The 10248-nt window shown below is 42.6% G+C and overlaps 2 pseudogenes; one reads left to right on the top strand and one right to left on the bottom strand.

Annotated features, from left to right (window-relative positions):
- Positions 1-122: 122 nt before the first annotated feature.
- On the top strand, positions 123-2911 carry LOC116685507 (interferon-induced protein with tetratricopeptide repeats 1-like; annotated as a pseudogene).
- Positions 2912-7168: 4257 nt separating this feature from the next.
- On the bottom strand, positions 7169-8405 carry LOC116685506 (interferon-induced protein with tetratricopeptide repeats 1B-like; annotated as a pseudogene).
- Positions 8406-10248: the final 1843 nt, after the last annotated feature.

Here is a 10248-nt window from a genome sequence, read left to right as displayed (position 1 = left end):
TTTTCATAACTTCCATTCCTGGGAAATGAAAGCCAAGCTAAAGCAGAACTGAAGGTTTCACATGAAATGCAGATACCACACCAGACCCTTATCTTGGGACCGCAGCATCAAGAACCGAACCAGCTCCTCAGAGACCCGTCGAGAACCACAGCTGAAGGATGTGGTGAGTAATGCTAACAAGTTAAAGATTTAACCTATTAAACATTATTACATGTTGGTAGTTGGATATGAGATGTTATGGTTCTCTTCTTTAATTTTTCTATTTCATCTCTTCTACTTCCCTTAAAGCCGGGCTCATATGTTTCTGTAACCCTCCTGTTCTCCTCATGTTAAATAACTCATCAGTTCACTATTTTATTGAATTGGAGTTTTATTAATTGTCTTGCACTTTAAGAAAAGAAGATTTAAGGACACTGAAAAAAAGTGACGGAAAAGTTTGGAAAAAAACAACAAAAATGTCCAAGAAATATAGAAATAATCGACAAAGACATTGTAAAAAGTGAGAAAGAACTTCAGGAAAAGAGTCAAAAAACGTCAAAAAGTCACAACAAAATCTCCCAAAAATGCAAAAAACACCAAAAATGTCAAAAAAAATCAACAAATAACTTTGGGAAAAAGTGACATAAGTGTCTTAAGGAGGTTTTAACTTAAGATTTTGAACCCGAAAAACTAGAGAAGACAACACGAGGTCAAAACTAAGCAAAGAATATTAATAATAATAATAAATAATAATATTTGTAATTTTGTGTCTTGTTACTTTTCTTCTTTCATTTCTTTTCATCCACTCCTTTCATTGATTCATCTTTCATTTCCTCTTCCTGCTCCTGGCTGTCTTTTTTATGTCCTCAAGCTGAATCTTAAATGTCTTTGAGACACAAAGCGGGAATTATAGAGGCAGTTTGGAGTCTGTCTGTCTGTCTGTGGTCTGTCTGTCTGTTTGTCCGTCTGTCTGTCCGTCTGTGTGTCCCTCTGTCTCTCTGTATCTGTCTGTGTCTGTCTGTCTGTCCGTCTGTACGTGTGTCCCTCTGTCTGTCTGTCCGTCTGTGTGTCCCTCTGTCTGTCTGTCTCTCTGTATCTGTCTGTCTGTCCGTCTGTCGTCTGTCTGTCTGTCCTCTCTTTGTCGTCTGTCCATCTGTCTGTCCCGCTGTCGTGTGTCTGTCTGTGTCTTTCTTTGTCTGTCCGTCTGTCAGTCTGTCTGTCTGTCCGTCTGTCTGTCCGTCTGTGTGTCTGTCTTTCTGTGTCTGTCTTGTCTGTCCGTCTGTGTGTCTGTCTCTTGTGTCTGTCTGTGTCTGTCCGTCTGTGTGCCCGTCTCTGTCTGTCTGTCTGTCTGTCTGTCTGTCTTTTGTCTGTCCGTCTCTGTCGGTCCGTGTGTGTGTCCGTCTCTGTCTGTCTGTCTGTCTGTGTCTGTCTGTCTGTCCATCTGTCCGTCGTGTGTCTGTCTGTCCAACCTTTAAGCACCCCAACGTCCTTTGTGATGTATAATATATAATGTCGGCTGGACATTACACATTCTTAAAGTAAATTGGTGTCCTTAAAATTCCCAAAGATGTTTTTATTCCTCTGGTTAATCAGCTTTAGCGTGGGTGTGTAAACATGTCCAAGCCCTGAAGACACAGCCATTGGCTCGTGAGACGGTCTCTACCGCCGCCATCTTGGGACAGGCATTGACCCGTTCTCATTGACTCATAATTATGAGCTGATTTTGGTTGCTTCTGTGTGTTGTTGCGAAAGAAATGGCAAAAAACTAAGCAACATGGTACAGGCCTACGTTACGGGGTTAAATCAAGACCCAGTTGGAGGATGGGTCGGGTCTGAGTACAAGACTCTAGAAGTAGGGAAGGAGGGATTTCTATCTTCTTTCCTAACCTCCTTATACATGAAATGAACCTGGATTATCTGAACCCTTTCTATAGCACCATTACATTAACTAGATGTTTGTTTGGTTTTTTTTTATTCTCCTTCAGTGCTGCTCAGAGTCCAACAACACTGGAGTCCAAACTGGAGGCCCTGCAGTGCCACTTCACCTGGGATCTGGACCACAGCAAGTCCATCCTCTTACGTCGCAGGGCCACCCTGGAGGACATCGGCACCGAGGAGGGGAACAGCTGGCTGGGTCACATCTACAACCTGCGGGGGTTCGTCCAGTACCAGCTGGGTTCACGAAGACGCCCAGAGTCTCTTCAGCAAGGCTGCAGAGGCCTTTAGGAAGACAAAACGCAGACCAGGGTCCTGGTTGGTGGTGAACTACGGGGACCTGGCGTGGCTGCACCACCACCTGGGAGACCGAGCAGAGAGTCAGGCTACCTGTCAAAGGTCCACGCCCTGATGAAGAAACCCCTCTCCATCCCAGGACCCCCAGGACCCCCAGGACCAGCTCCACCAGAGATCTACGCTGAGAAAGCCTGGACCCTGATGAAGTTCAGCGCAGAACAAAAGAAACAGGCTGCAGATTACTTCCAGAGAGCCATCAGGATGCAGCCGGACATGGTGGAGTGGAACACCAGCTACGTCTTAGGGTTGTGGGGTTTGTCAAGCACAACGACTACAAGGTGAAGCTGAGCTTCTGGAGAAAATGAGACTCGCCAAGGAACAGGATCCAGAGAACATGTACCTCGCTGCCCTCTACCTTAATCAATGCACTCAGAAAGGAGAAAACATTGAAGAAGAAGCACGTGAGTTAGCCAGAAAGGTGCTGAGAAACCCTGTGAGCAGCTACAGTGGCATTAGACCTTTACTAAAGGTCTACAGTTACTACATCTCTGTTGACACGGCCATTGCTTTGCCGAGGAGGCTCTGGGAACCCATCCAGACCAGCGTTATCTGAAGCGATGCGCTGCACTCTGCTACAAATGGAAGATCGTTTACGTCAGGGAGCGTCGCCTGAGTCCAATCGAGATAGACCGAGCCATAGGTCTCCCATGAGGAGGTGATCGCTCTCTACCCTGATTCGTTCCTCATAAAGAAATAGCTTTCGCAAATATATACGACAGTTAAATCACGGCATGGCCGAAGCTGAGCGGATATACCAGGAAATGCTAGAACTGGACCTGGAACCTGCAGAGAAACAGATGCTCTACAACAGCTACGCAGAACATCTATACCTCAATTGTAGGAATTACCACAAGTCGATCCAGTATCACATGAAGGTGCAGAGATACCGCAGCACTCCCCCCATCGACGGTACAGCATCAGGACCCTGAAGAGGATCAGGGACGAGGCAGGAGCACCAGGTGTAGAGAAATCCACGAGCTTCTGGAAACCTGCAAAGCCCATAGTGGTCTTAAAAAGCCCGGTTCTTAATCCAGAAGTAGATTACACATCATCACTTCTATTGGTCGGCTGGTGCAGAAGGCAGCAACATCTTGTTCTTCTAGATCAGTTTTTGGGGCTTTTCCCTTTTATTACCCTCCTGGGGTCCTCGGGTCAAATCTGACCCCTTTAAAAAATGTCTATATCAAACTGCAACTTATAAAAACTGCTGCAAAATATATATTTAAGGCCTATAACTGTACAATATCTACGAGTTGATGTCTGAAAAGGTGAAAAAAGTGCAAAACAAACAAGAATGAAAAACAAAAAAAAACAAAAAAATCTGAAATATGAGTTTCTTTTTAACCAAATTACCACAAAAAATGGATTGGATTCCAAACAACGCTCTTTGGAAATACACTATTAGTCACAATAATCCATAATTTCTGCTTTTTAACTCAAATATTAGGTATAATTCTTAAATTTTTTTACCCTTTTGTGGCTTTCCCCCAATGATTTTTTCCACATTGGCAACTGAGCTTTTTTCGAGCCTTCTGATTTTTTTTTTTTTTTTTTTTACCATTTTCTCTTTTTTTACACTTTTGTAAAATTCTTTTACCAATTGTTTGTTCTCCAAATGCTGTGAAATTGACAAAAAACACAAAATCCATTGAAAGTAGTGAGCTGATTATTTATTTACTTGTGAGGAGCGTTGTTGGGAACCATCAACGTTACTTTTTTGGACAATTTGTGTGAAATAACCCAAATTTCTGATTTGGAAACGTTTGGAAAGGAGTCAGATTAGACCCGAAGACACACCAGGAGGGTTAATAGATTTATATAAATGTTGTCTTTCTTGTTATATTTCCAAATAATTGACGTTCTGCTGCCACCTACCGGTGTAACTATGGTACAGTTTAGCACCACTTCACAGTGACGGGGCTCAGTTTAACTGGAAAACACGAAATCTCGTTTAATCACCTTTAATCTGTAGCCATGGAGATGTTAATGTAAAGTTGTATTCTTTGATGCTTTGACTGAAAAGTTTAAAAAAGGGACCATGCAGCTGTCGTCCTCCCAGGTCAAAACTTCAAAAATCAACACTTTTTCTGAAGGTTTTGCCTCTTTTTTCAATGTTTTTATTGTTGTTGATTTAATTTATTTATTTCCTTTCATTACCACCAACGTATTACCACTCACACCACATCTGCAGTAGGCCCATTTTAATGGGATTACTTCCGGGAAAGAGTCAGAAAGTTGTACCCGTCAGTCAATTGCACAATTAATTAAATATATATCACATGTTGTCTTTCTATGTTTTCCTCCGCATTGTATTTGTTATAATAAGAACATACTACTGCCTTAAGGAATTAGCTTTGCTGTAAGAAAAATAAAACTGAATGGTGACGTAACAGTTACTTTGATTGTAATAAAACCTGAATAATGTAGTGTCTCCATTGTCCACAAACAATAAATATGTACATCTACAGAGGCTTGAATAAGTATACACCCCCCTATGTTAAAATACAGGGGGCATAAGTATACACCCCCTATGTTAAAATACAGGGGGCATAAGTATACACCCCCTATGTTAAAATACAGGGGCATAAGTATACACCCCCCTATGTTAAAATACAGGGGGCATAAGTATACACCCCCCTATGTTAAAATACAGGGGCATAAGTATACACCCCCTATGTTAAAATACAGGGGCATAAGTATACACCCCCCTATGTTAAAATACAGGGGCATAAGTATACCCCCTATGTTAAAATACAGGGGCATAAGTATACACCCCCCTATGTTAAATACAGGGGCATAAGTATACACCCCCCTATGTTAAAATACAGGGGCATAGTATACACCCCCCTATGTTAAATATAGGGGGCATAAGTATACACCCCCCTATGTTAAAATACAGGGGCATAAGTATACACCCCCCTATGTTAAAATACAGGGGGCATAAGTATACACCCCCTATGTTAAAATACAGGACATAAGTATACCAAAAAAAATTCAAAGATTATTACTTTTATTATACATTTTATTTTCTTACAGCAAAGATAATTTTAACAAAAGAGTGTTATTTTTATTTAAAGTTCAATTGAACCACAACAGGAATAAATAAGAACAGGTACCCTTGTGTCCAGGTCAGAACTGAAATTACATTTTTAACGCTTTTTCATCACTTTGTTGACGTTTTTTAATGCGTTTGAGATCCTTTTTTCTCACTTTTTGATGCTTTTTTCCCAACATTTTCTTCATTTTTGTTCCCTTTTATACTGTACACGAACTAAAACCATACATCACCACCAGTTTTACACTATTTTCTTTATTGAATTCATGGTCAAGAAGCCTCATTACATGAAATTATATGAAAAAATTGGCTTTGTCAAAGTGTTTTTTCGGGGAAATAAAACACCCGAAATCCAATAAAGTAGTGAACTGATCCTTCTGCGTTATATGGAACCAGGGCTGTAATATTTGGACAATTTGGATGAAAGAATCCCAAATATCTGATGTAGAAACTTTAAAAACGGGTCAAATTTGACCCGAGGACATCAGGAGGGTAAAGTTTGGAAAGACAACATCTGATCAAAATCTATTTGAGTTAATCACGTAATGTCGTTTTTATATATTTTAAGTGTGAAACACACTTGTGCCACGGTGAAACGTTGTTTCATGTATAATAATAGTAATAGTAATGTGGTAAATGACAATTAAACACACTTGAGTTGATTTGACTGCTCACTGTCTGTAACCGGTAGGCGGCTTGGGAGGTTAGCCAAGCAGTTGCATTCTGGGAGTGTTGTCTTTCATCCACATGAGCCAAAAATACATTTTCTGGCTTTTCTTGGTCTAGAAGGCACCAACTTCTAAAAAACCCCATAATTGGACCAATCTAAATACATATTCATCTTTCCAGCAGTAAATCTCCTTTAAAGGATTCAGCTTGTTGATAGAAAGTAGCAAACGACTGCTTTTTAGAGTCAATGTTAAAGTTATTTTTACTTTGATTCAGAATTGACGTTATTGCAGGGCTGTAGTTAAGACCACTTTGTCAAGTCCAAGACCAGGACTAGTCGACTCCAAGACAAGACCGAGTCCAAAGAGGTTTGAGTCCAAGTCAAGACTATTCCAAGACAAGTCTAAGACCAGGACTAGTTGAGTCCAAGACAAGACCAAGTCCAAAATGGTTCAAGTCCGAGTCAAGTCGAATCCAAGTCCAGGACTAGTCGAGTCCAAGACAAGACCGAGTCCAAAAAGGTTCGAGTCCGAGTCAAGACCGAGTCCAGGACTGAATAAAGGTCTTATGCATGACAGTATCAAGACAATCATTTTGGGTTTCACTTTCCCTCCAATATTATTATCAACATGATAAAGACACCTGGACTCGGTCCAGACCAGAAGCCCAAAAGCCAGATCTGGCAAGACCAGTGGCCGAGACCGAGACAAGTCCGAGACCATAGAAAAACGGTCTTGAGTGCGGACACGAGTCCAAGACCGGACTCGAGTACTACAACCCTGCGTTATTGTCATTGTAAGTCAATAAAATGGAATTTTAAGTGCTCTATGGTGCTATAAAAACACACACCTAACAACCTTTGTCTTCTAATTGGTTCTCCTGACGATTGAGGTATGTATATAAAGTAGTACAGTGGTAAATATATCTAATGTTTGTCTGCAAGTTCCAGACCATTTTCTAGCAGTTCCTGATGTATCTGCTGAGCTTTTTCATGGCCGTGATTTAACTTTGCGAGTTCTGTTTTCTTCATAAGGAGAGATTGAGGCTAAAGAGCATCACCTCTTCATGGAGACTGATTGCTTTGCTTTGGGTGAATGTTAAAACCATCATGGCTCCGCAGGATTGCAAGAACTCTCTATCTCTCTAACAATTGGCTTGTGTTTTGGTTCTTCTTTAGGTTTGTGATGCCTTCTTCCGAAAGATGGATTGAAGCGGTATCTTTGCCACCTCCATGTGATATCGTAGTGACGCTTCACTGTCTTTGCGATAGAAGTGAAATAATTGCATAGTTGTAGTAGAGCATCTGTTTGTCTGCAGGCTCCCGATCTCTTCTTAGCAGCTCCTGGTACATCTGCTCAGCTTTATCACGGCAGTCATCTAACTTTAGGTATTACTTTGCGAGGTTCATTTTTTTTGCAAATGAAGAATGAGGGTAGAGGTCAATCACCTCCTCATTGAGACTGATGCTCGGTCTATCCGCTTTGCTTTGGGCTTTCCTTGAAGATCTTCCATTTGTAGCAGTATGCGAGACAGCTCTTCAGAGAACGCTCCTTCTGATGGGTTCCCAGAGCCTCCTCTGCCAAAGCAATGGACTCATCAATAGAAACATGATTTATGAAAACCTTAGTAAGGTCTACATGCCACTGTAGCTGCTCCCAGGATTTCTCAACACCTTTTGGCTACTCACGTGCTTCTTCTTTGATTTCTGTCTTTTCTTGCAGTTGCTCGAGGTAGTGAACAGCGAGGTACAAGTTCTCTGGATCCTGTTCCTTGGCGAGTGCTCATTTCGCCAAGCTCCGCCTCCGGTCTTTGTAGTTTTGCCAAAAATTAGGACACTAACCTAAGGTAGCTGGTGTTCCACTCCACCATGTCCGGCTGCATCCTGATGGCTCTTGGAAGTAATCTGCAGCCGGTTTCTTGTCAGTGCTGAACTTCATCAGGGTCCAGGCTTTCCTCAGCGTAGATCTCTGGCTGGAGCTGGTCCTGGGGTCCTGGATGGAGAGGGGTATTTCTTCATCAGGCGTGGACCTTTGACAGGTAAGCCTGACTCTCTGCTTGGTCTCCCGGTGGTGGTGAAGCCACGCCAGGTCACCCGTAGTTCACCACCAACCAGGGACCCTGGTCTGCGTTTCTTATCTTCCTGAAGCCTCTGCAGCCTTGTGAAGAGACTCTGGGCGTCTTCGGTGAACCCCAGCTGGTACTGGACGAACCCCCGCAGGTTGTAGATGTGACCCAGCCAGCTGTTCCCCTCCTCGGTGCCGATGTCCTCAGGTAGTCCCTGTGACGTAAAGGATGGACTTCCTGTGGTCCAGATCCCAGTGAAGTGGCACTGCAGGGCCTTGAGTTTGGACTCCAGTGTTGTTGGACTCTGAGCAGCACTGACGAGATTAAAAACAAGTATTGTTTTCATAATTAACAATTTTCATCATAGTTTGAACAATATGCACACACAAAACGATCCTACGACCAATGATATGCAATTAGCAAGATGTATATTCATAGAAGACAACAAATTATTGATTATAATAATCTTGAATTCTCCTCAACTTATCCTCTGTAGTCCACCATAAAAAAACTGTGTTATTTTGTTTCTTAAGTAGCATTAAGGACTACAACTTGCATTTCGTTGTGGAGGGACAATAATCAACTTGTAAAGAGACAGAAGATAGAAAAGAAAGAAGAACATATGGATGCAAAGATCAACATTGACTTGTAGGATCAATAACGTTAAATTTTGGGCTTTGGGGCTCAATAATACGATGTTTAAATAATCATTGATTCTTTTTATTAAAAGCAGCAGCTACTCACCTCATCATTCAGCTCAGTACTTCTCTAAATATTCAGCTGGTTTCTTCTGCCTGATGCTGGTCTGGGTCCGCTGGTCTGAAGTCAGTGATGTCCACCTTAGCTTCTGTAAATGAGGAGATGTTGTTGAAGCACGCAGCTTTAAATACGCATGCTGAGTCGGAGCGATTATAGAGATTATAGCTTCTTCTTGAAGAGTATGACGACTCGTTGAGTAAACACAATAAATAGTCGAGTCCAAGATGCCACGTTTTTATGGCTGACCTTTGTACGAGATGTATGAAAACTGATGTAAGACTCTGTGCAGGGGCGGATTAGTCATTTTGAGGCCTAAGGCCAACACATGCATGAGGCCCCCCACAACCCGTGTTCTCCCCCTTTTCAGTCCTTATTTATCTGAGAAAGACGTGCTCTCTGTCTGACAGCTGATTGGCCAGAGTGCTGGATCATCTTCAATCATAACACATTGATTAGGGTTACTGATACTCACGGGGTCCAGTTGCTGAGTTTTATGTGTGTCACCATCTTCGTCATTGCCATAGTCATCATCATGGACAGTGAAAGCAGCAGTTCCCTAACCATCTCCATTCGAAGGATCCTGTAAGGTTGTCTTGTATGTAGCCCCCGCATCGCTAGAGCAACCTGGGCTGACACTGCTCTTCATCAGCGTTAGCATCGCTAGAGCAACCTGGGCTGACACTCCTCTTCATCAGCGTTAGCATCGCTAGCGCAAGAACCGTCTTCTTGCTGCTCTTTAGTAACGTTAATGTTCGTGTTGTCAGTAGCTGTCGTGAAAAAGGTTTTTACCTTTGGAAGTTTTGCTAAAAACGTTCTGCTTTCTTTCCGCTTCTTCTTCTTCCTTTTTTCAGAACCACTTCGGTAGCTTCGCTTCCTTTTCCAGCCGTCTGTAGCCTCCAGCTTACAGCCTGCTGATATAATTAATATAATTAATTGGTGATATAATTAATTGGTGAAAAGTAAGACAACAAATCGTAACTATAAGTTTAGAGGCGTTCCTCATGTCGTCCTCATGTTGTCCCATGTTGCCCTCATGTTGTCCTCATGTTGTCCCATGTTGCCCTCATGTTGTCTCATGTTGTCCTCATGTTTTCCCCATGTTGCCCTCATGTTGTCCTCATGTCGTCCTCATGTCGTCTCAGGTTTCCCCATGTCGTCCCCATGTCGTCCCCATGTCGCCTCATGTCGCCTCATGTCCGACCCTCATGTCGTCCTCATGTTCGCGTCATGTCGTCCTCAGGTCGTCCTTGTCGCCCTCATGTCGTCCTCATGTCGTCCCCAGTCGTCCTCATGTTGTCTTCATGTTGTCCTCATGTTGCCTCATGTTCCCTCATGTTGCCCTCATGTTGTCCTCATGTTGTCCTCATGTTGTCCTCATGTTGTCCTCATGTTTCCTCATGTTTCCCTCATGTTGCCCTCATGTTGTCCTC

Source organism: Etheostoma spectabile, unplaced genomic scaffold (genome assembly GCF_008692095.1).
Source record: "Etheostoma spectabile isolate EspeVRDwgs_2016 unplaced genomic scaffold, UIUC_Espe_1.0 scaffold00569911, whole genome shotgun sequence".
Taxonomy (NCBI): Eukaryota; Metazoa; Chordata; class Actinopteri; order Perciformes; family Percidae; genus Etheostoma; species Etheostoma spectabile.
Note: the sequence above shows the minus strand (reverse complement) of the source record. Positions and strands in the feature narration are given on the sequence as shown.